Genomic DNA, 25,234 nt, shown 5'->3' on the forward strand with positions numbered 1-25,234 from the left:
GACAATTAGCAGTTATAAAGAGCAATACAAATGCAATATTGGATGGGGAGTTTGGAAATATCTCTCTACTAGTTTAGAGCCTACTGCACAGTCTAAGTGAAAGAGAAGGACAGCCAGAACCAATTGTAGAAACCTGGGTAGGTTACAATGGATGTGACTGTCATTTCAGGAACAGTTTGGATCAAATTTGGTGGCTCATTCAGTGAACAAAATGCATAGGAGAAGGAGGTCATGAAACTAGCTAAAGTCTTGAACCTATATGATTAAGCAGATATCAGTATACATACATACATATATAAATTCACGCACATGCAGACAGATATGTTCATGTATGTATGTTGTGTGTTTAAGATGAGAATGGAAATAAGATTCCGGAGAATGTTCTTCATTTAATTATGCAGCAAAAATAATCTTGTTCTTTGGTGGTTTTGCCAAAGTGTTTAGGGAAAAGCATGGTTGAACTTGACACCTCCATGGAAATGGCCACCACCCCTCAAGTGCCTTTTGACAGTTGCACAAGATAGAAGGTATGATTGAAGATAATTTTCTTAGCCATGAATGTCATGTAGCTTTAGAACAGAATTCTAAGGATGCCTTGAAGACTCTTTTACTGGAGTTTTTAAAAACAAGAGAGGTGATCATTCTAAAATAGGTAGCTTTTAGGCTGTGACAAAAACCTGACTAGATGCCCTCTCTTATTCCCCTACCTACAGATTCCCATGATCATCTGTGAAAACGGGGATTGGAATTGCAGAGAGGAAGGGAGGAATGTGAAAACTGAGCAGAATGCCCAAATTTGGCCATCATTGAATCACTAAATCACTCTGAAAATATTCATTTAGTACGAAACTGTGCCAGACCCTGTATTAGAGCCCAGCGCAGCAACTCGGGACAACCTGGCCCCGCTCTCAAGCTAATCATCGTGTACTGGGGGACAAAAGTACAAAATCGATTGCTGCTATTTGTAATTCATGCACCCCAAATGACACAGTTAAAATTTCTATCTACTTTCTGCTTTGCCTCTCAAGTCTCAACATCCCTGAAATCATCGCTGTCACTCCTCAATGTGTGACAATGTGACTTTGTCACAGGGGAGTATATTATCAGGACTGAAACAGGAAACCACTTGTGTGGTGGGTCCTGACATGTGCCAAAAGCTCCACTTACTTAAAAATAGCTCCCCCAGTAGCCATATGGGCGGCCTACATGTCCTACTTGAGACTCATGCCCTGGGGTATAGTATTAAACCTTGAGAAGTTCCTTTAAGCTGTAGTAGTTCCCAATGAGTTCTGTGGAATATTCTTCCTCCAGAACACTGAGGTGAAAAGGAAGAGTTTCATATTTAAACACATTGTAGAAAAATCTGTACTCCAATGACCCGTCCAAGATTTTCGCAATGAACATTAACTTGGAAAGCTCTGGGCATTAAAAAAAGGCTTTGAGAAGTTTTGAGTTTCCAGAGTTTACCCTTGGGACCCTTCTTTCCATGGGACTCTTGTTAACAGCTGGTAAGGTACACAACTTTGGGAAATGCTGCTTCCATAGATTGGGTGGCATCTGCGAAAGCAGAGAGTTGAGCCTCAGGGAAATGGAACACTAGATGAGCAAATTTGATGGAAGAGGGGAAGGAGAAGATTTTGGACCATGCATGGTCCTGGCGGCCTTCTGCCGCAGTGTTTACTTTGTACACATTGCCGGGCTGAATATCGACTTGCAGAAAAGGAGCGAAGTCCCATTCTCAGCCGCCTTATTGCTCAAGGAATTTTTAAGAGACAAGGGTGAAGGATTCCAACTGCAAACATATATACATGTGGGTGTAAGAAACATAAACAGAAAAGAGCACTTATGGGTAACAGAAGTGCCAGCTGGGACTTCAGAACTGGGTGGTTTCTGTTTGCACAGTTTTTTTAGTCCAGAGTAGTTCTTAGAGTACATAATCCATATGGTGTGTTTAAAATAGACCACATAGTCTGAAAATGGAGCTCCTGAGAAATTCACAGATAAAAATCTCAACTGTTATTTTCATATGTAAAAGCTGGAATCATCTTGTAAAGATAATTCAGGATGAAATATTTCCATTTCCATTTAAACACAGAATTATTTGGTTTTCATTGCAAAAAGCTCCAGCTAGAGCCTCCTATTAAATTCACATGCCTGAATCCAGGCGTTTTTGAAGTGTCTGTTACAACACTTCAGTGTTTAGCTGGCAGGAAAAGATATAAAGAGAAGGTAGGTAAAGAGAAGACCCGGAATCAAATGTTCTAATAATAGGTCTACTGGGGAACAGGGAAAGGTGAACTGTAGAGCTCTAAGTGTGGAGGGTGCTTGACTACTCAGCTTTATCATAAAAATTTCAAGTCGTTTTCAACAATGTTCTTTGTTTAATAACTTTAATTCCTGAAAACCATTAAATGAAAAGGAGTTTTTGTTAATTAGATTAAGTAGGTACTAAATAAATACACAAATAGATGTTATAAAGGTTTGTTAAAAGTCATTTTTTATCACCCACTTTCCTTCCCAGTTTTTCAACCTTTCGAGGCTTATGGTTGGTTTCATTATACTAAAAATAAATATATAAAGTTGTAGCACAGAAATATACTTTTGGGGAACCACTAAGGTTAAATGTGATTGGGATTTAAAGTGTAGACATGCACATCTGGCCAGCAGCCATCAGGCTGTTCAGCCCAGTTGCATGGTGTAAGGACCAAGCATACATGATATACATGAAATTTCTTCCATATTATTGTATTCTCTGACTAAAAATTGTTGTGTCAGGTCAATTGGTATGTCATTGCCTAAATAATGTTGACATTGTCACTTCTTATAGTTTATTGTGCTTTGCGGGGTGAAAATTTGATATTCTGGGGAACACAGAATTGTCCCCAAAGCAATGTAACCCTTAAAAGCCATTGTGGCAAAAAAATTATTAACTGCATAGTCATTACATATTAAATATTAAGTATTTTATATTACATTTATTAAGTCTGTATTATAATAATTTCCAGCTCACTTTAAAGAATTGTGCTGTACACTTAGTGGAAGGATTTTAATTTCAGATAAAAGGATGGGAATAAATAACTTGCTCAGGGACTTATATCAAGTTTATAGACTTACAATAAATTAGGCAACATAACTTTACACTGCAGTTTTGGAAATTTTGATTCCAAACAAGTCAAGCAAAGAAAAATGAGTCTATTGGGGAAATCTCAGAGTACTCTAACAGAAGAGCGGAGCTTTTGTCTGAGATTGGCCGCTAACCAGCTCTGTGGCCTTGGGAAAGCCTCATAGCCTCTGGGAGCTTCTCTTTCCTCCTTTGTAATAAAAGAGGAGTGGTTACACTACATGTTCATTAGTGCTTCAAGTATCCACGCTCTGGAAGCTAATAATGTTTTAGTTCACCTCTTAAAGTAGAGAATACAATACATGTGGGATTTCTAATTTAAGATGTCCCCAATGGTTACAGAGTTGTACCTGTACTTATACCTGTGCCTATGACTATGACTATGCCTTTACGAACTATGAGAGAGGTTGATTTGGGCATTTTGGAATAAAATCTTTCTAAATCATCTCACACCACCTTCAGTTATAGAAATTGTGGGACCCTACTAAGCCCAAAAGAATTTGAGTATTATATCAGGTTGATAAATGTAGAAACTAACAAACCATCCAGAACCTTGAATTGCAAACACATTCCGAATTGGAGTCAATAAATCACTAGATATTGTCAACACCTACTATGTGCAGTGCACTTTGCTTCTTGCTTTTGTAATCATCCCTGGAGCAGTTTGGTGCCAGATCACTGTTTCAGGAAATTAGTTGCTACTGAGCTTTTCTCAGAGTATTTCCAGAAGTTGGCTTAGTGCCACATGGGTGACTTGAAAGGTGGCATATGCTAATTTATATTGAAATCAAAATGTAAAAGCTGTGCCTTTAATGAAAGGCACCAAAAGTCAGAAAACCAAAAATCTGCATATAAAATTTAATTAGATTTATACTCCATGGTCCCAAGGAACGATAAACATTTTAACTTTACTTTTTATTGACTTTATTGGGGTGACATTGGTTAATAAAATTATATAGGTTTCAGGTGTACAATTCTATAATACATCGTCTGTATATTATATTGTGTGCTTACCACCCAGAGTCAAATCATCTTCCTTCACCATTTCTCCTCCCTTTAATTTTATTTTATTTTTATTTATTTTTTAAAATATATCTTTATTGACTTCAGAGAGAGGAAGGGAGAGGGAGAGAGAGAGAGATAGAAACATCAATGATGAGAGAGTCATTGATCGGCTGCAGCCCGCAACCCGGGCATGTGCCCTGACCGGGAATCAAACCCCGATCGCCTGGATCCTAGGTCGATGCTCAACGGCTGAGCCATACCAGGCTGGGCCTCCCTTTAATTTTAAATCAGAGTGTCTCAAACTTGGCACTCTTGACATTTTGGGCCAGGTAATTCTTTGTTGTGACAGGCTGTCCTGTGCATTGTAGGATGTTTAGCAGCATCCCTGGCCTCTGCCCACTAGATGCCAGTAGCATCTCCCTTCCACATTGTGACAAACAAAAAGTATTTCTAAACATTGCCTAATGTCTCCTGGGGGGGGAGGGGGCTGTCAATTGCCCCTAGTTGAAAACCACAACTTTATAGCAAGATAAGTTGACAGTTATATTACATCACAAATGTTTTCTTGAAAATGCTATGTGTGACAAGTAAGATTAGTTTGGTGCTAATTGAACCCTGCTTTAAGCTTTCAGTGCTTCTATGCTATCTCCTATTTGTGAATGGGATTCAATAGAGTTAATTTACAGCCCTTTAAATTCGTAGGCAACATAGAGCTAATTCTTAAATATGGAATAAAAGCAGGTCAGGGAATCGAGAGTTGGTCCATATTAAAATGGATGGGGGAAGATTACCTTTGAAATTGAACAAAGAAGAATTTGTTGTTGTTTTTCCTTTGGAGTTGACCTAAGAAACTTAATTTATGTTGATGGTTTTTTCCTTAAGAGTTGGAAGCAAGGAAAATAAAGCCAGACCACTGGAACATTTAAAAATTAATAAATCAAAGTCATTTCTTTCATGCTTATTTCAGTTAAGAATGTTCTCACCAGATGATAATGGATAGACTTAAACTTCCCCTGGAAGGTCATCATGCTTTTGCCCAAAAAACTTTATAATCAGATGCAGGCTAACAGTATGTGAGAACATACAAAAAGAGAGAGTCCTAAGGAGTTGATATGTGTGTGTGTGTGTGTGTGTGTGTGTGTGTGTGTGTGTGTGTGTGTGTTTTATAAACCAGTCTTGCCAGAAGCTGAGAGACCAGCCAGGGGACCATTGTAATAATCTAGATAATATTGGAGCAGGTAATTTGGACCTAGGTGGTCAGAGTGGAAGTGATAAGAGCAGGTGATAGGATTTGCTGATGAATCAAATGTGAATATGGAAGGAGCCAAGGGTGTCTCTGAGCTCTTTGGCCAAAGCATAAAGATAGATGGAGTTGTCATTGAATGAGATGGAAAGACTAGGAGGAGTAGGATTGGCAGCAAATGGCAGGTGGAGAGAATATTTTGGATGTTACATTTGACATGCCTATTGGAATCTAATAATGGGTGTCAAGCAAACAGTTAAATTATAAGACTATGCAGTTTGGAAGAGAAGTCTGAGTTGGAGGTAGACTGCCTATAGACATTATATAAGGTGACATGACTGGAAGAGACCTACTAAAAAGTAATGTAGAAAGGTAAAAAAGAGAGAAGAGGTGAAAGGACTAGGCACTTTGGTAATAAAAGGTCAGGTGCACAATAGCCAATAGCTGCAAACAACCCAAATGTCTATTAACAGATGAAACAAATTGTGGTCTATTCATACAATGGAGTATTATTCAGACATAAAAAGAAATGAACTATTGGCACATACTACAACACAGATGGACCTCAAAACACTATTTTAAGTCAAAGAAATAAAAAACTAAAGATCACATATTATATGATCCTATTTATATGAAATGACCAGAATCGTGAAATCCATAGAACCAGAAAGCAGATTAATGGTTTCCAGGGATTAGGGGTTGAGAGTGACCACTTCCTGGGTTAAGGCTTCATTTTGTGATGCTAGAAACATTTTGCAACCAGATAGAGGTCATGGTTGTACAACATTGTGACTACTAAATGCCACTGAATTATTCACTTTAAAATGGTTTGTTTTAGGTTATGTGAATTTCACCTCAGTTAAAAAAAAAAAAAAGTCAGGGAAGAAAAACAGCAAAGGAGCCTGAGAAGAAACATCCAGAGGGGCAAAGGGAACAGCAGAATGGTGTAGTGTCCTGGCAGCCAGGTATAGAAAGTGTTTCAAGGGAGACAGAGTGGTGAACTTTGTGAAATGCTGCAATGAGCCATGCATGATGAGGACTGAAAACTGAGCTTGGATTTAGTGATGTGGAAGTAGCTAGTGAACCTTCAGTAGAACAGCCTTGGTGAGTGGTGGCTGCAAAAGCTGGATCAGAGGAGATTTAAGAGTTTGAGAGGCAGGAAATTGGAAACAGGAAGTAGAGACAACACTTTGAAGAACTCTTGTAAAAGGAAGTTGAGAAATGGGGCAGTATCTGGAGAAGGATTGGGTGATGGAAGAAATAACTGCATGTTTTGAAGGTGATTTTAAAACTTTGACTTACTCCTCTCTCCACTCCATAATTACTCAAAAGTTGCTGGCAGGCTTTACCATTGGAGAGGGAATGCACTTGCAGACCAATTCATCACCCTAACCTACTATTATCACTTAGGGAAGCAACACATTCAGTGAGCGCAATTATAGAAGTGCAAGATGACTGAGTGACATTTGTGTACTTATAGGGTACACAGCACACACACGGTCATATACTCTATTTACTGGCCTTGACTAAGAAGAGTAGATGCAGTATTTTTATTGTGTATCATGATGCTTTTCTGGCATTGTACTGGATTTGGACCAGCTTGTTGATACTAGAAAATGCTGCTAACTGCAAATAATAGCTAACATTAGATTAATATTTGAGCTGCAGAATGAAGTTGTAGACTGTTTTCGCTATGGCTTTATTGGCATGTTTAAGGACCCACCAAAGAAGAGCATAGCAATGAGTTAGTAAAGAAGCCAACCTTGAATTGATGTGCAAGCCTTATTAGAACATGGTCCTAAAGTGAGAGAGTGGAGGAGTTGGAAAGAAAATGATTTTAAGCCTAGAAGCAGAGCTGACTTGTTCTGTGTTTGGGAGGTTTTCATGTGAATGGGTTTTATAATGAGATAAAGAAACTGAAGTAGCGTAAAATGCATTGGAAAAGAGAAATTGGGCTCAGAGTACAGACAGTCTTTAGAGGAGTTGTGTTATAAATGACAGGAAATGAAGGACAGAGTGGCTGGAGGGGAATTGGGATAAATACATTTTTTAATGGAAGAAATGACATATTTGTAAAGGTGAGTTTTATAAGTTTAACCTATTCCTTTCCTCACTCATAATTTCTCAAAAATTTATGTGAGTGCACTAGCAAATCAATAGCTATCACCCTCACCTAATAGCACCATGTTAGGACAGCAACTGTGGCCCTTGTTCTTCCCTTAATTTGAAGAGTTAAAACTGTCAACATTTGTTTCTCAAAATAATAAGTAAGAACACAGCTTTAAAAATCTGCATTTCACAAATTTGTGTATTTTCCCATAATCATTTCTCAAATAAGAAGGGACACAACTGCTCTGTCCATTGGCTGGGACAGTGGCTGGGAGAAGGGATAGCCAATGTGGGGGGGACTGATGGATTCACTGGATGATCAATTAATTTCTGAGGTTTGTGTAACAGCAAACCGCATGGACATGTTGTTAATGAGCACATTGGCCCAGCCTTAGAGATGTCCCGAAGCCACTTCATCTCTATGAGAAAAACACAGAGAGCAGGATGCATAGGGAGGCGACCTGCCAAACATCTGCATTTAATTTTTCAGCAGCAGTGACCACCCAGGGGGCATCTGCTTCTTCCCAGGGAAACTCGATTACACCAGCATGAGGTACCTTAACTTCCTAGAGGAAAAATTATACCTTTGGTCAAGCAGAAAAAATCTGCTTTGGAAAGAGTTTCCCAAAGTGTTGTCCCTGCTTCAAGTTCAAGGAGATTTAGAGGGAAACTTTCTAAGCCCAGTAGTTTCCCCTCTCCTGTCACTGGCAAGTTCTGGGGGAAGGTGCATAAACTATGGGGCAAGTCAGTCAAACTATGGATGTGGTTCGAACACAGAGTGGTGGGGCATGGAGTTGAGATCTTGTGTTTTCTGCCCAGTCTGTTGAAGCCATTATCACTTGAGACCAGGGTATACTAATTGGGTGTGTTCCCGGAAGAACTCAAAACTATATTCTGTTAGGTCAGTGCTTCTTTCAGTCATCCAGAGATTTTTAAGGCTGGCCTCCAGGTGCAAGTATCTGTCAACATCCTCGAATATTCCAAGAAAAGCCATAATGGATTTGGATAGAGAACCAAGTGATGTTCATGGTGCCTCAGGTGCCACTTACCAGCCCAGGAAGCCTGCCCTGCCATCTGCTGCATTTAACCCTTTATATCAAATTGTATTCCCTTTACGTTGGCATCACTATCTCCAGACTGTATTCCTTGTCTTCTTTGTGCAACAATATGTTCTTTACCCATCTTTGTCCACTTACACATTAGGTCCAATGCTGAGCCTAAATTATTTTTTATGATTTTGATTGAATTCATTTGCTTTAGTATCTCCTGTTTTTATAGCCCTTCCTCCTGTTAGACTCTAGCACCACAAGGCAGTGTGTTATTGTTATTCCATTGCATTTTAATTAATTAGTCACCTACCCACTGTCCTACCTACACCATTGTCTTAAGGGTAGAATTCAAGGGCCTTTCTTGTCTCTTTTGTCTTCAAGCCTATCATCATGTCTAACATGTAGTGTAGCATTCCATGAATGTACATTGAATGTGTGAATGAAAAGATGAATGAATGAATGAATGAATGGGATGAACTGGCAGAGTTCACGATCTGACACACGCTTTCCACACCAGCCTGGTAGAATTAAACTGTAGACCCTAATACCGGGCTACCTGGGTTTGAGCCCAGCTTCATCCCTTATCGGGCACTGTGGCCTCTCTTCGCCTTAGCTTCCTCGTCTCTAACATGAGTGAACAGTAATACCTACCTCTCAAGTGCTGTGAGAATTACTACGAGTCATCAAGCAGGGAGAACTTCTTGTGACATGTATTAAGACTATGTAAGCATTAACCATTTTTGTATCTCTTCACTCCATGTCCCCCACTCTGTGTTCGAACCACATTCATTCTCATAGCTGATCCTTTCCCTGCCTCCTGGAATATGGTTTCCTCTCTTCTTTACTTATCATGTTCTACAACCTCTAGTTTAAAAAAGTCCTTGGCTTCCACAGTCTGTGCGAGCTGCTCAAACTGTGGGCATGAATGGCACCACATACATACCTCTGTCAGAATGCTTATATTATTTTGTAACTGGCTGTTGTCTGTCCTTCCCACAAAAATGTGAACTCCTGTAGGGTGGGGACACTCTCTTTCATCTGTAGATCTCAAGTGGGGCCCATGAACAATATTGGACCTCCCCAAATATCAGACATTGAGGGGTGTCTGAACCACAGTGACACTTCTGGGTAAGGATATATCCCTGTGTTTGATTCTGACTACGTTTTTGAGGTATTAACTGGATAAAACACTAAAGCAGCTTTCCTCCAGGAGTAACTAGAAGATTTGAAAGACTGAAAGCTGAAAGATAATACATGAATTACGAGGATCCTAAAGAATGCGAAAGCTAGCCAGCAACTTATCAAATTCCAAGTGCAGTAAATTAAATAAAACCAGAGGCTACTGAGAGAGACAGTTTTGAAAGTGATATGGTTCAGTTGGTGGAAGGAGACAGCAGCCCAGGCTGCACTGTGCTGGTAAACTTTTAGCAAGCTTATCAACCTTTGAAACTCCTCTCAAACTCAGGGTGATGTTATCGTGTATGGTCTATTATCAGAATATCCATCCTCAGAGAAGAAAAGAAATATTAAATATGTCCATCATGGGTAGAGAGAAAAAACATCTTGTGCCCTAGGGTTAGGTATACAAGTTTGGAAGCTAGGATATCTAAATTTTTTTGATATCAGTATTTTGGTTTTGGTTATAAAGAGTACTGTGTTTGGTGATATTTTTGCAGTATTTAAGGTGAAGAAATATTTTTAAATCATTGTTAGTTGTTTATTTGAATAGAGACAATATCACAAAGCAGTTAAGACTGAGGACTCCAGAGCCGGATGTCCTCAGTTTACATGCCAGCTCTACCACTTAAGGAACTTAGACAAGGTGCTATGACTCTCCAAGCTTCAGGGTTTTATCTATAAAATGGGTGGCCATAATTAGGGTTGCTGCAAGGCAAACAGACAACAATGATGTACACTTACCTTCATGGATGTACATGGGGCCTAAAAGGCCAGCTAGCCTGGCATGGTCTCACCATGCTTCTAAGGCAAGTCTGAACCTCTGTCAGGGACCTGTGCATCTTTACTGTCTTAAAATGTAATGTGGTCAAGAGATAGAATATATAAAGTGTAATGTGATCGTTCTCAAACTTGGCTTCCTAGTAGAATCTACTCAGAGTTTTGAAATAACACCAGTGTCTGAGCCCCAACCTAGACCAATTAAGTCAGAATCTCTTGCAGAAGACACCTGGGTTTCAGAATATTTTTAAAGGTCCCCAGGTGCTTAGAATGTGTAGCAAAGGTTGAGAGGAATTGTGATGGTTGCTTGATGTGGTGGGAAGAACCTAGACAAACCAAAACTAGACAGTTCAAAACTGGGCTTATTGGCAGTTCCTCAAAGAGTTAAAGATAGAGTTACCATATGACCAAAAAATTCAACTCCCAGGTGTATACCCAAGAGAACTGAAAACATATGTCAACATAAAAAATTGTACATGAATGTTTATAGCAGCATTATTCATAAGAACCAAAAAGTGGAAACAACACAAATGTCCATCAATTGATAAATGGATAAATAAAATGTGGTATATCCATACAGTAGAATATTATTCATCCATAAAGAAGAATAAGGTAGTGATTCATGCTACAACATGGATGATCCTTGAAAATATGCTAACTGAAAGAAGCCAGACACAAAAGACAACATACTGTATTATTCCATTTACATGAAATATCCAAAAATAGACAAATCCATAGAGACAGAAAGCAGATAAGTGGTTTCCAGTTACAGAGAGAAGTGGGACTGAGGAGTGACTACTAATGGGTACAGGGTTTCTTTGGGGCGTGATGAAATGTCCTAGAATTTGATAATAGTGATGGTTGTACAACCTTGTAAATATACTAAAAAATACTGAACCTGTATGCTTTAAAAGGGTGAATTTTATGGTGTATGCATTTTATCCTTAAAAAACTAGGTCTGGTCCTTCCTGTTTGTGTGACATGGACATGTGAATTATTGAAACTGTTTGAACCCCAAGTGTCTCTCTTCTTTAAAATGGAGTAGGGCTCCCACCAGGGATAAAAAAAGGATGAAAGTTGATGATGTCTGTGGGGCCCCTGGACATGGTCTGCCCTCAATAAATGGGAGTGTGCTGCCACCTTCATTCCCTGCCCAAATCCGAGAGGGGCCTCATAAGGACACTAAGGAACTGGTGTCCAAAGGAGAATAAGGAGCACCAAGGAAAAGGGGTGAGAACTGCCCAGTCACCCTTCCCCAACTGAACTCCTTTTTTATGAGCTTTTCTGGTCTCAGGGAAGCCATGCTGGATGTTATAGACTAAACGTGTGGCCCCCAAATTAATATGTTGAAGCTCTAACCTCCCAATGTGGTAATATTTGACATGGGGGGTAATTAGGGAAGTCATGAGGGTGGGGGCCTCACGAAAGGAAAAGTGCTTTTATAACAAGAGACACCAGAGAGCTTGCTGTCTCTGTCATGTGAGGACACAGAAGCATGCTAGCCAGGAAGAAAGCCTTGCCCAGGAACCAAGTTGACTAGTACCTTGATATTGGACTTCCAGTCTCCAGAACTGTGAAAAATAATGTCTGCTGTTTAAGCCGCCCAGTCTGTTATATTTTGTTTCGACAGTCTAAGCAAGCCAAGGCACTGGAGTAAAATCAGGAAGAGCTCTTTGGAGAGATGACACATTCATCAAAGCTCAAGTGTATGAAATCTTCGGCAGCAATATCATGGCTTAAAAGATATGCTTTTCTTTTTCTTAAATTGTAGTATCTCTTTCCTTTTTAGCCATGTGGCTGTCAAGCCCTATAGGAAACAAATAATTTAAAAGAAAACTGTGCTGTCTTTTTCTAAAATGGGAAGATTTACAGTTGAAAGCTATAAGATGTGATTATTTTCCTTATTGTGAAGGAGTCATGATATTGAGGTTCTAATTAGTTAACAGGGCTGAATTTTTTTAAAATTTATCTTTATTGTTGCAAGTATTACAGGTGTCCCATTTTTCCCTCCAATTGACCCCCTCCACTTTGATCCCACCCTCTCCCCAGGACTTCACCCCGTTATTGATTGTGTCCATGGGTTATGCATATATGCATATAACTTCTTTGGTTAATCTCTTCCCACCCTCCACCCCCTTCCCTCTTCCCTCTGAAATCTGATCGTCTGTTACTTGTGTCAATGTCTTTGGATCTATTTAGTTCATCAGATTCTTTTGTTCATTACCTTTTTGTTAAAGAAGACCCTTCAACATTTCCTGTAGTGCTGGTTTGGTGGTGATGAACTCCTTTAGCTTTTCTTTGTCTGAGAAACTCTTGATCTGACCTTCAATTCTAAATGATAGCTTTGCTGGGTAGAGTAATCTTGGTTGTAGTTCCATGTTTTTCATCACTTTGAATATTTCTTGCCACTCCCTTCTGGCCGGAAAAGTTTCTGTTGAGAAATCAGCTGTCAGTCGCATGGGTGCTCCCTTGTAGGTAACTAATTGCTTTTCTCCTGCTGCTTTTAAGATTCTGTCCTTGTCTTTAACCGTTGGCATTTTAATTATGCTGTGTCTTGCTGTGGGCCTCTTTGGGTTCCTCTTGTTTGGGACTCTCTGTGCTTCCTGGACTTATAAGTCTATTTCATTCTCCAGGTAGGGGAAGTTTTCTGTCATTATTTTTTCAAATAGGTTTTCAATTTCTTGGTCTCTTTCCTCTCCTTCTGGCACCCCAATAATACGAATGTTGGGCCTCTTGAAGTTGTCTCAGAGGCTCCGTATACTATCTTCATATTTTTGGATTCTTTTTTCTTTTTGCTCTTCTGGTTGGGTGTATTTTGTTTCCTCATGTTCCAAATTGCGGATTTGATTCTCAGCGTCCTCTACTCTACTGTTAATTCCTTGTAAATTATTCTTCATTTCAGTTCGTGTAGCCTTCATTTCAAATTGGTACTGTATTATGTTATTGATTTTCTCAGTTATTTCCCTAATAGTATGCTTAAACATCCTTATAACCATTATTCTGAACTCTATCTGTTAGCTTGCTTGGATCTATTTCATTTAGTTCCTTTTCTAGAGATTTCTTCTGTTCTTTCCTTTGTGACATGTTTCTTTGCCTCCCCATTTTGGCTGCTTCCAGGTGTTTGTTTCTATGCATTAGGTAGAGCTGCTATGTCTCCTGGAATTTGTAGAGTGGCTTTGTGTAGTAGGTGTCCAGTAGGGTCCAGTGGCTCCACCTCCCCAGTCCCCTGAGCTGGGCATTCTAGGTGCTCCCCTGTGTGGGCTGTGTGCACTGTCCTGTTGTAGTTGAGCCTTGGTTGCTGTTGGCGTCCCTGGGAGGAATTGACCCCCAGGCCAATCAGCTGTGAGGACCCGCTGCAGCTACAGCCAGAGAGCTGCTGTGCTGGAGATGCCCCCCATGGAGCAGGATTTACTTCAGTGGAGCTTTGATGTTCACCAAGTGCGCCCCTTGAGTGTCACTCGTGGCTGTGGTAGGGTTGTAATCCAGCGTGGTTCAGTCTGACCCCCAGGTGCACTGTCTCTGGGGCCTCCCGGGAGGTGCAAAGTCAGCCTGTGCCAGTGCCTTGCCCAGGGCCACCCAGCATGAGCTACTCAGCAAACCGTAGTTGGCTGCTCCTTGTGCTGGGCCTGGAGGAGCCCAGGAGAGGCCCAGCTATGAGCCAATGCAGATGCCGCTAGTGCCAGGCCTGGGGCCGCTTATCAAGCCGCATGGGGCAGCTGCTGCTTGTTTGAGAGATTTTAGGAAAGTCCTAAGCATGAGGCTGGAGAGGCCACTTGCACAGAAAAGCCCCTGGAAATGGCCCGGATGAGCTGCAGGCGGGGAGGGGCGGGGCCTCCGGGAATCACGGGGCGGGGCCAACGGTGAGTCAGGTGCTGGCGACTCAAACATGGCGCCTGCCTGCGGGCTGTGCGGGGAGGACTCGCCACAGGAGCCATGGCCTCCGCCAGCCCTTCTGCCTGGGAGGAAGCCGCCCTCCACCTGTCGCCCGGATCTGAGGCAGGTCAGTCCCTCCCCGAGTGTCCCGGGTCCTTTCAGGCTGCTGCCCGGCGCTGGGCTCAGAGGGAGCGTCCGAGTGAGTCCGCGCCGGGCCCTTGAGAGGAGCTGCTGGGGCTCCCGCGGCCTCCGCGACCCTCAGGGACAGTCCCCGCTGGTTTCACAGCCCGAAATTGTGAGGATTTCTCTTCCCAGCCCTGGATTCCTGGGCTGGACCTGCTGTGGAGCTTGGACCCCTCACTCCTCCGGGAAACCCCTGCTGCCGAGATTCCCTCCCGGGTTTCCCCGCGGCCCCTGGTGTGGGCCCGGCCGCGTCTCCGGGATCCAGCCCCGACCCGCCCGCGTCTCCCCCTCCTCCCGTCTCGGTGCTGCCTCAGCTCCCTGGTTGCGGGGCTTCTGTGCAGCCGGATCTCAGGAGGCTCTGAGGGATGGTGGTTCTGGGTTTTAGCTGTGATTGTGATGCGGTTGCCGGAGGCGGCGGGGCAGCGGTTGCCTACGCCACCAGCTTGTTTCCTCTCAAGGGGGTTGAGTTTTGATTGGATAAGGTGAGGGCAGCATGTTCCTTTAAGTCCTCAGCATTTCTCCAATCAATTCTGAAGAACTCCCAAGCTTCATCTCTCAGTTTCTGGTCTTCAGGAACAAGAAACTAGAATTCTGGGCAACTTCTTGAGTTATTCTCTATTATACATTACTGTTAAAATACTAACATTCTTTATACTCTTTATTAATTATTATAGATACTAAAATTGTTCAATAAATATGGAATTTTCAATTTAGCATTATTTACAAAAAATTTTGTCCTATAACAAACATTCAAACACTCGAAATGATGGCAAGTGTTGTTAGGTAGAATCCAAATAACCTTACATTCAGATCTCCTATTACATTACCAACACTACCCAGAGTCGTACATGGAAATTGCCATACGTGGAGGGCTTATTTTGCTTCAAAACTTGTCATTTCTGAAAAATCAGTCATGTGGTCTGTATAAAGTATACTGTGCATATCAACTTATTAATATTGTATTTGCATTCAACACAGGCGTGTAACATGGCAGCAGCTGCAAAGGAGGGCTGAATGATTGGCTCATGACCACTTTTCTGTTCTCCTGTCCCATTTCCTGAAATGCTGACGTTCTTTGACTCCACGCATCAGTTTCCTGCTCTTACTTTTGACTTTGTGTTGGTGGCTTTCATGAAGCCGGTTATGTCTCTACGTTGATTGTTCAGTTTTAATTCTTGGAGAAGAATTACAGGAACTTATCTCATTTCCTCAATGTCTCAATTAATTTTTCTTGGAATTTGGGTTTTAGAAACACATATAAATTCTTTGACAAATGCCAACAGGGAATTCACACATGCAAGTGCTACTTATGATAGGACATGGCTTGGCTGCCTGTTGACTCCAGCCACATGGGGCAGGCTGAGAGATACTGGGAGCTGGAGGGAAAACAGCATGCTTGCCAGGTGGGGCTAGCTCCTGGGGTACAGGCCCAGCTTCTGGTACTAGAAGAAGGTCTAGCATGACAGATGGTGAAGGCTATAAACATACATCTGGCAGACCTGTGACCACAGGGGGTGTTACTGACCAAGGGCCCCAGTTGCTGCACTCTGGAATCAGTGGTGGGGTTTATACCAAAGCCCCCCTCCCACAGGCAGCTCGCTCCCAATGGCTAAATGATGAGAGGATCCTAAGGCAGACGTGATCCTGAGAGACACACTACCCGTTTGGTAGATGACTTTGGTTAAGATGCCCTGACAGCTTTCACAAACTTTCCTAAGACTAAAGGGGGAGACTAGGAGCTTCCACCTTCTTCCCTTCTCTTCTTCACTGGGAGTCACGGAGCGTCACAATCTGAATGCTCTCCCCGCCTTCTTCACTTCTCATCCTAGCTCCTTTCCCACAGGCATGCCCCCTAATGAAATCCTTGCCCGCTTTACCCCATCTTCGCGTTTACTTCTCAGAGGACGTGAACTGTAGGTTCAGCACCCAACCATCATGGCTACAGAAAAACAGGCGTTAGGAGATCCAGTGGGGTGTCTGACAAATGGGGCATGTACATTGGCAGTGGGAATTTTCAGCAATCTCTGCAGCAAGCAAGCAGGAGATTTCAGGAATGTTCTTCCCTGAGTTCATGGGGAGCAAGAGAGTACAGCCCTCCACTAGGTACTGAAAGGAATGAAGGGAGCACATCTCTAAGGAGGCTGAGCTCGTTTCAGTTACTGAGATACAGATCACACCCAAGAGGTGAGTGGGAGACCACAGGTGAGGTGATCATACTGGGGAAAAAAGAAGAAATACAGTTATAAGAACTCAGGGCAATATCAGAGCCAAAATGGCAGCCAAGCAAGTAGGAAAGGATGTTCTAGATATTGAACCAGAATTCCTTAAATCCTCCCAACAAAGATAAAGGTTAGTTCTAGAAACTAGCACAGGATCGAACCTTCAGTTATGAAGAACAATATTTGTAGGAAGCTTGAGGGCTCAGCCATAGAAGAGAATGGAGCTACTGAGGTTCCTGCAGAGCAAGGTAAATATAATATGGCTTGAAGAATTGGGCCACCCACTGAGGCGACTCTGGCACAGTCATTTTACTGACTGTTCCTGGGAGCTAGGCTGGTTTATGAGAGAATAGACCTAGGGACCAGAGCAACAGTGGAGTGAAAGTGTTCAGTGGTTTGAACTGCTTTTCGCAATTGGAAGTATGTTTGAAAATTATCCAAGTCACAGTCTGGACTTAACATATTTTGGCTGATTGATATGGATAATATTTACAGAACTATTCATTCTTTTATTCAGAAATATTCACTGGACAACTCTGTGCAAAGCTAATATGGAAAGATGCTCAGTTGTGAAGATATTTATATCTATGTTGTAACATATCAATTACTTGCACCTGAAAAGTGTATTTGCTTTGTGGAAAGTCTCAAGAAACCATGAAAAATTAAGTGTTGAAATAGCCCAATGTAATCCAAGATCATCAGAATTTAAAGTAATGAGAATGTACAGTAAATGAGCGGCTTTTAAATGGGTAACTTTATTCATTTTTATTGAGTATCCCTATAGGGGAAATCAAAGATTCTAGCATATTTCTCCCAAGAAATATGGGGTACTGGCAGCATTAAATCTGAATTTGTTCTCCAAAGAGTCCTGGAGGCCAATGTTTCTCTAACTCATACCACTGTTGTCATGGATGACCAAATTTGGCATAGCTCTTCTGGAAACAGATCTTGTGAGAAATTACAATCCAAAAACCAGGAGAAAATTGGAAGTAAAATCTCCTAATTTAAATGCAAGCTGAAATCCCACTCTTTTAGGCCACATATCTTCACTGTTGCTGTCCACATTGTCACGAATAAGAAAAAAGATGGTGCAATTGTGTTAGGTCAATGCACAGATTTGCAATCTAACATATTTAAATTTTTTAAAGCTGAATGAAATAAATTGAGAACATTCTCCCACTGTCATTGCAAACTTATCAATGGAGATACAAAAATATTTTATGAGTTTTCAGGAAAGCTGCTCTCCTAGTGTCAAGGCAAAGGCTACTCCTGTTAATTGGTTTGAGGCCGTCTGTCTCTATAGTCTTCTCGATACCAGGTTAAAAAAACCTGCATGCCATTGTCATTGCTCTGGCTTTAACATAAAGCTGCCCTTGGAACTGTGGATATATGTGGGTTGTGATGATTGCCTTCAGTGTCTCAATGATATTACCAAATGTTATGCCCAAACTGATGGCCTAATATTGTATTCTGAAAGGCAAGCTTGATTTACTGCCGTGTCTGAAACTTTTATTGGAACAGGATACTGTGTTTTCTTTCCAGTGACTGCACAAGAACTATACGCTCTCTCAGAATTAGCCCAAGACACCTATAAAGCTACTTTCAAGTGTTTATAAGATTGGAATCAAAACATGAGATCATAAGTCTTTTGCTGCAAATATCATTATTTGTTTAAATGTCCTCTTCTGTCAAGTTACAATATCAGGAAACTGCTCTTATGCGTTCACTGATAGCACAACTGAAATCAGAAAAACCATGCTCAAAGTCTGCCTGAGCTAGATGTTTGTGTTTAACTTAATTGAAAGGCAGGGAAAAATAAAAATAAAATTCTCAAGTCTTTATCTTATACTGATTTACCTTAAGTTAGACAATGGTTTAATTATTTTCTCTCAATATTTATTGGACACCTACCAGAGGCAAAGATAGAGTAACAGGACATCAGGAGCTAAGACACTCTGTTCTCAGTGGGCTCCCATAATCGAATGGGAGTAAAGTACCCCAATTACTTTAGAACAAAGCGTAAGATTCAAGGCAAGTGCCACTAAGAAGGGGCAAAGCACAGCTGTCCAGGTGACTGTACAGAAATGACATCTGCCCCAAGCAGAACGTATGAATGGCTCAGCTCTGCCATGGGCACTGATAGGACAAGTGCGCTTGGATCCAACAAAACCAGCATCCTAACCATATCTACTCTCTTGGCATATCTAATTCCTATTCATCTCTAAATCCCAAAATAGCCATAAATTCCTTTAGGAATCTCCCCTGACCTCATAGCACTCTGTATTTCTTGTATTACAGTACTTAGCATGCTTTAATCATGAGTGTTCACTTAATTATTTGAGTCTCCTAATAAAGTATTAGCTCCATGAGGACAGAGACTTAATCAGCCTTGCTTACCATGGTCTGGTACAGAGCCTACATATGATAAGTACCCAATAAATAGTTAATTGCATAAACATATAACCTATGATAATTATATAGAAAGCTTCCTGTTAAGGCTGTCATGAGCAATTGAGCAGGTTGTGCACTGTACAGCTTCTGGGGACACTATTCACTTCAAAAACTTTTTTCCAGGTTCTTCCAGGAGTTGAGCAGTGTACAACCAGTATAGTCTCAAATGATGGTTTTTCCTACCATCTGCTATGTACTGCACCCAAATTTTTCTTTGTTGAGTTAGTTGACACATAGACTTTTAGTGTCTAATAAAAGCCAGAAATTGCATTTAGTCTGCATGTCCAATGAAATTCAATAAAAATTCCTTGGAACAACTGCTTATGACTTACAAATTTTACGTTTGCATGGCCCTTCACAAGGATTAAGGTCTTGTTATCTGGTATAGCAGGAAATTGTTCGTCATTAAAGAATGCATTCTGGTGGTGGTGAAGGGATATATTCAAACAAAGGAAATTAAGACAGCCTTGAGTGAATCAGCATTCTTGTTCTTTACCTGCTTTATCCTGTTAAAAACAAGCAATCCTCTTCATCTCAAATCTTTAAAAAATAAAGAAAAGGTCAGAAGGAAGAAGAAATGAAGAGAAAAAGGGAGGGAGGGAGGCAGGGAGGGAGGCAGGGAGGGAGGCAGGGAGGGAGGAAAAAGAAAGAAGGGATGGATGGGCAATATCCCAGAATAGATGGGCAAAAAAGAAATTCAGGATGAGAGTGAAAACATTGGAATTTTAATACTTATGTTCTTTTTAGTTTGCAGTGTTATCTAAGTCAACTCATGCTGATTTCTCTGATTTTTCTCAGATACAGGGGCAGAGTCCATCTCACTGGCCCAAGTCATCAGCCATTGGTGTTAAAGCCATTATTGCCAACTAATGAGCCAGGAGATATCTATTGACAGTGTGGGCTCAGAATGTTATTCACTGGCTAGGACTTTCAGCGTTTTTGTCATCTGGTAAGTGGGGCATCTACAGACATAATATTTGCCAGCTGCTCCCAGGTTTACATATTGCCCTCCCCAGGAATGTTTTCCTGTATTTCAACATTGTTCTGTCTGTAAAAAAAAAAGAAAGAAAAGAAAAAGAGGAAGAAAGTAGAAAGGAAGAAAGGATTGCTGATTTCCCTATGTTAATTAATAGCTTGATAAGTATAATAGATGACTTATCTGTCCCCAAAGGATTGGCTATACTGTCTTTTGCTTGGTGTAATGCCTTTGAATGGTTCTGTTGACTTCAGGACTTGGTTTCCCTGTAATTCATTCAGATCTCACTAACTCCTCAGCTCATTTTCCTACTTAAGGATTTAAACTGTTCTTTTGGCTTTTGAAGATTCAAAAACAAATCAAGTTGGTACGTTTCAACAGTAGTTTCTAGTTAAATTGCTGATGTGGTATGATCAACAATACACAGATATTTATGTCAATGCTAGTTTATAAATCCTGCTACTCTTTACCTATAAGAGAATGCTTATTCTCCTCTACTGCCCTGTCTCTTCATATCCAACAGCCATCTTTTAGGTGTCTGCTTCCATGAAGGAGGTACATGACTGATGCTGGAAGCCTCTCTCAGAATCAAAGAATATTCTTCTTGTGGATGAGGCTGGAGCATCTGTATTTTTAACATGGCTGTTATATGCACAGCAACACTGGAGACCTATGCCTTAGTTTATACCTCTCTCACCTTACCTATTTTTCTTATTTCATTATAGCTGTGTCCTGGTCTTACATATTCTACAAAATATGTTGCTAGACAACAAGAACTAGATTCTATGCATCTTTACTCACCAGGTGGTGCCCAGGGCAGCGTGTTGCCCAGAGAAGGCATTCAGTTTACATTTGTTGTGTTCATTCTCATTGAATGTATTTGAGAGAGATGTGTAGACAAACAAAGTAGGCCACATTTGTGCCAAATTTCAGGGAGAATTCTAATTCACCAAAAAAGCAAAATTGCTTGCATCCTTGGTCATTTACCTTTTGGTTTCCAATATTCTATGAATGTAGGTATCCCTGCAAGTTTGATTTTAGAGTAAGTTCTAGAGCAGCACTGTGCAATAGAACTTTCTAGGACGATGGGAGTGTTCTGATCTGTGCTGTTCAATATGGTAGCCACATGTGGCTTGTGTGACTGAAGCAATGAATTTCTTATTTTATTTTGTTTTAATTGATTTTTAGTGTATTTATTTATTTATTTATACTCGGTTTAAAGACTTAATTTCCATCCAGTGTCTTAGGTCTGTCCCAGTGGTCCTGTCCTGTTGGTTACCCTCATGGATAAAATAAAATCTGATCCAAGATACAAAACTTCCCATCTCCCTGAACTTGATGGGGTTTTAAAAATAGAAAACCTCCTTGGGTGGAGGAATCAGCAAATACTGAAGGTTCTGGATAATTTCTGTTTGTGTCTACCTAGAGGCTTTGATTTCACATTTAAGATCACATATGGATTGGCCAGTCATTTCAAATGTCACTTCCTCTCCCCTTGGCCAAACCTGAGGCTTAACACCCTTTACTCCCATAAAGTAAGTTGAAATGCCAAGATAGGTACAGAGGTGGGCCCATCTGATTAAAAACCCAACCATGTAGTTTAAAATGTCAGGCTGTTAAAATGCAGAATTAAATGAAGCAAGTAATCCAGTGATTTCCTAGCCAGGAGTACCAGATGCACACACCTGGGCCCCGTTTGTAGATGTTGACAGTGCTGCTCAGTTGTAATCCTTTCCAGCTGAGTACTCTGGTAATGGACTGTGTTGGACAGTGTTTAGTTTGGATGGTTAACTTGAATGGCATCAAGAAGAAGAAGGTTACATGGGTCTTGATTTTCAGGGATGTTTAATAGACACAGTCTCCTCCTTCCAAATATGACTTAAGCACTTTGCAGGGAGGGTCATTTTAAATATTAGGGCAGTGGTTCTCAAACCTGAGTGTGCCATAGAGGGCTCATTAAATGCAGATGTTGGATCCTTACCCCAGAGTTTCTGATTGGAAGGAGGTGCCGAGAATTTGCATTTCTATCAAGCTTCCCAATGATAATGCTGGTTCAGGGACCACACTTTGAAAAACACTTTTAGGGGCATATACTATATAGGCACCATACATCCCGAATTTTCCAGGATGGTTCCAATATCTTATCATTTTATTCTTTTCTGCAAAGCTGAGTTTTAAAAAATATGTAGCTTAATTTGTGTACAATTGTGCACATATGCAGACATTTTATGCAAATACACATACAAATTAATTCATTTGACAAATATTCCCACCATATGCCAGACACTATGCTAGCTGCTAGCACTGCAGGTATGAAGCAGACAGACCACCTCTTACAGAGATTGTGGTAGTGGATGAAGGCAGAGAGTGCACCTCAAAGTAAATAAGTAAATACGATAGTGATAAAGGGCTAGGAGAATTGGAGCCCCAGGAGTTATATCAGCACCTGAAGGACATGTGACATAAACTTTGATGCTTGGGGGTTCTTCCTGGACTAGGCAACATTTAAGTTGAGATCTAGTGAATAATAAGTAATTAAGTGGACCTAAAAGAGGAGGTGGAAATTGGGAGAAGGAGAGAGAGAATAAATCTGGAGGACTGGGAGGCACTACGTTATGGTGCTCTGCAGGAAGTGAATGAATCTCAGTGTGGCTAGAGCATAGAATGTGAGGGAGTATTACATGACTAGGAGGGATAAGCAGGCTCAGGATCACACCAAGCCTTGTGAGCAGTGGTAAGGAGCTTGAATTCTTTCTCATAGCCTCAAGCCAAACTTCCTATCTGCCATATCCTTCATCACCTTTTTCATTTTGGAAAATATGGTCCCCCAGGGGGGAAAAAAGCAAAACTGAATTTTATTTCATTAAAATGGCCCGATAAATGTATATCAAATAAGGACAACCAATGTTACAATAAAAATAAAACTTTATCTACCATGCTCTCGAAAGAACTTTATTTGGAAGGTTTGAATGTCTCTTGCCCCAAGGTAAAAACGTTTTTGCTCATTCTTAGGTCACATGTAGTTCTTATGATTATAGAGAGCTGCAAACAGTCTTGGTTGACAAATCAGTATCCAAACCAGGATATTAATGAAAACTCTATAAAGTTGATTTAAAGGCAGCACTTTATCACTTCCCCAGGCTTGAAGCCTCCAGTGGAGGAAAGGGGCATGGGCTTGGATTCCTCCTCTTCCCCAGTCTCCCAGCATGTTGGCCAGAGGGCTCAAGGACCTGGGCATATGGAGGAGTAGGGAAGGGAAGGGAAAAGGAAGAGAGTTGGTCCTTTCAGAGCTGGCTTTCCTTTCTCCATGCCTGGCAGATGTTTAAATTGGTTCTTTATCATGTGTGCCTTTTGGGCTCCTTGGAGGATCTCTGTTTGAACCCTCTGACCTTGACCATCTTGAGCTAGTCAGGTGCTTCTCTCTTCTGTTTGGTCATTTACATAATCTCCTTCCACCACCCCCATGTGGCAGATGCTCATAGTGTCTTTCTCTATGTGCTGTTAGTCTAGCTGATCTCCCTGCAGCTGAGATGAAAATTCCACACATTCTGCCAATATACCACAGCTCAGTCTCAGCATCTTCTTGTTTGGTTCTAGGGGCTCTCTCCAAAGCAGAAGGAGACCGTTTAGGCATTGAACAGCCACTGCCCAGAAGTGTGTGGTGGATGTTAATACTCTCAGGAGTGACCCTTATTAAAGGGACAGTGAGGGTCAATAGATAAATTACTTCCATTTTGTTTGATGTGACACTTCTGCGATCTGTTCTACTGGGTCCCCAGATAGTCTTGATTAGCATCGATCCCCAATTGCCCACACTATTTACCAATTCAGTAACTCATTCTTTTGTGGCCTTTTCTCTCTTCCCTCTATCACTTCTCATTCCCTCTCTTCTGTTTCAAATATCACCTCCTGAATTAAGTTCTACTCAAGTTATTATGTCAGACTCTGTTTTCAGGAAAGCCCCAAAGTGATTCAGGTTATCTTTTACTGGTATTTTTCTACCAAATAGGAAGACCAATTAGGACCCCAAACCATACCACACTTATTATCGCTCTTGTGTTGCCTATATCTTGGTGAAAGTATTCATTAATACATCACTTGACCTGCAAAATTCTGAAAGTGTGAACCATCCCAATAGGCTAACCCAGCTCTTGTTTCCACAGCCCAGCCTTAGCTTTCTTATCAGGTAATTATTTCTCTTTAATCTTTGTAATAAGACCTGGAGTCTTATTCCATGGAGGCATTGAACTAGAGAGGCTTCATTCAGACTGAGGGAAAACCTGGCACATTTTAAGATGGAGGTAAGGGTAAAATGCAAGCATGCATAAAAAATATGGAAACCTCATTCTGTACCCCCACCCAGCCCCCTGCTTCTGCATGGCTCCCAGAACATCAGGGCCAAGTTGAGAATCCATGCTACATGTTTGGAGGTCATCAAATGAAGAAGCTAGTGGGCCATCCAGATGCCCTATAGGAAGCCCACTAGTTGCCACATCACTACTTCCCTAGCTCCACACAGAGCTTGCAATCAGATTTCTAGCACTTCTACCAAGAAGCAAGGCAGCCCTGGATCATAAGACATTGAGGAATGGCTTCCAATACACACATACACAAAGGAAATAAATGATTTAAAAAGCAGGAAAATAATTTTAAAAGCTATAATTGTTATCCTCAGAGAAGGAACATATTGAATTGAACATGAACTATATAATATAGAAGAGGAAGAATCACAGAAAAATACTCTTAGAAACTAAAAATATGATAGTTCCTTCCCTCTCCCCGTGCATTCTGATATTTTTAAGAGAATGGTTGAAAGAAATTTTCAAATAAGTCTCACTAGAAGTGAAAGAAAAAGTCAAAGAGAAGCAATGTGAGAAAAAAAATAAATTTGAATATTAATTTGGGAAATCTTATGAGTCTCACTGATTGACATTCCAGAAATTAAAAGCAGAGAAAGCAGTTGGGAGACTATTTCAAAGAACTTTATCAGTCAGGGAACACTTATTGTTATAACAATAAACTGCTAAACATCAGTGGCTTAATAAAATT

The 25,234-nt window shown here is 40.9% G+C and overlaps 1 protein-coding gene across 1 annotated transcript in view; it reads left to right on the forward strand.

The window, feature by feature from the left end:
• Positions 1-25,234, forward strand: part of MID1 (midline 1) — a 532,380-nt gene that overhangs the window by 120,998 nt on the left and 386,148 nt on the right. Inside the window, exon 3 of the mRNA XM_081124834.1 lies at positions 20,014-20,158. The gene's annotated coding sequence lies outside the window, so the exon portion shown is untranslated. The remainder of the gene's footprint in view (positions 1-20,013; positions 20,159-25,234) is intronic.

The sequence above is a fragment of the Miniopterus schreibersii genome (genome assembly GCF_964146895.1).
Source record: "Miniopterus schreibersii genome assembly, chromosome: X".
NCBI lineage: Eukaryota > Metazoa > Chordata > Mammalia > Chiroptera > Miniopteridae > Miniopterus > Miniopterus schreibersii.